This window comes from Propithecus coquereli, unplaced genomic scaffold (genome assembly GCF_000956105.1).
Source record: "Propithecus coquereli isolate 6110/MARCELLA unplaced genomic scaffold, Pcoq_1.0 Scaffold29, whole genome shotgun sequence".
Classification (NCBI taxonomy): Eukaryota; Metazoa; Chordata; class Mammalia; order Primates; family Indriidae; genus Propithecus; species Propithecus coquereli.
The window spans coordinates 3,372,310-3,373,931 of record NW_012148507.1 but is presented as its reverse complement, the minus strand read 5'-3'; positions in this window follow the sequence as shown (position 1 = coordinate 3,373,931).

Below are 1,622 nucleotides of genomic sequence, written 5' to 3'. Positions count from 1 at the left end.
AAATGTTTTAATTAAATGTGGCAGTCTTAAAAAAACAAAATCTATCACTGATAAAATCAAATTGTAGGTGAATGTTTGAGAAACTTTTTCAGTTGTAGAAGCAGTTTTTCTCACTCTACACTAGTTATAACTACCTTAGTAATAAACTAATATATATCTCACATATATATGTATGATAATTATATGATATCAACAAAATCTCTGGCATTTCATACTTGAAAACTGCACTCTACCAGGCAATTGGATATTGTCAAAGATAGTGTTTGCTGTGGCACAAACATTCCCTCCATGAGTGAACTCAAGAAGAACGTTCTCTCCAACTTCACTTTGGGAAAAGTTGTACTACTTTGTAGCAGCTGCTGAAATGCTGCCTGCATTTTGGAAGCTGAATTATGCCTCCTTTATCTTTGTCCACTAGGTAACTCAGAGCCCATTTGCCATCCATGTCTAACAATTATATACAGGAGTTTATGGTGTACACTTTGGTGTACTAATTTTATCCCATTTCAATTTACTTGTGTACTCTAATTTCCCTTTGCATTTTGGCATTTTTTTCCTGTGACACTCTGCACTTTTTAGCTGCCTCAAGTTTTTTTTTTTTTAAACAAAGATAAATAGATGAAAAACAATGAAAGAACTAAAGGAACTAACGAAGCAGAGAAATTAGGAAAAGAGGAGGGTGGAAAGAAGAGAGAAAAAACAAAATCTAAAATGACTTGAACAATTATACTATTAATTTAGTCTACATAAATAGCTAAGCAGATAAATGGTTTACATATCACCAATATTTCCTTAGCAAATTGAATCTTGGAATGTTTTTTTCAGTGATCTCTTTTGCTTAGCCTTTGTGAACTTACGCTGATATGAGTTCCTGATGGGCAGGCACCATGTCTTACTCATCTTTGATTCTCTCAGCCCAATGTCTAGCATGTTGCCTACAACACGATAGAAACTTAGTAAGTAGGTACTGATTGAAATATATTATGCAGTACTCAGATTTTCATGATGGTATGACATATTTTGATATTTATATAATGGGGCTTCTTCGGATTATTTCACCAGGGACACAATCAGGTGAAAAAGAAACTTAAGTCTTCCAGTGCTTACAGTGGGGGTGGAAGAAGGTTATGTGCATGATTTTTCTTCTGCATGAAAAGGACACAGCTCTTTCAAATTCAGCAGCTGAGTGGATCCATATGCCTTCTAGGCAGAGTGTAGCCAGGGTAATGCTACAGATAATGTAATTAATTAACCCGTTTGTAGTCTCAGGATTTCAAACTTCAAGGTAATGGTATTTGTATAGTAATTTTCCTTGGTTCTATATAAGATCTTTAGTAGGATCACAAAATAAGATTTGCATTTAAATATAAATGGTGGAAGTAAGGCAATGAAAGTTATTAAAATGAAAATTTGATAAATTTGGATAAAAGTTGTTTAGTACAATAAAGTATATCTTACATGATCATTTGTATTGAGGAAATCATTGGTGAATGCCCATGGTTATTTAATCTTTGCTTTGTGACTTATGTTCTGGTTTGGTTTGATAATTAGCATTACTTTTTAGATGAATAATGGTTTCAAATTCTTGGACAGAAATAACCTTATTTTATAAAAGCCAATAA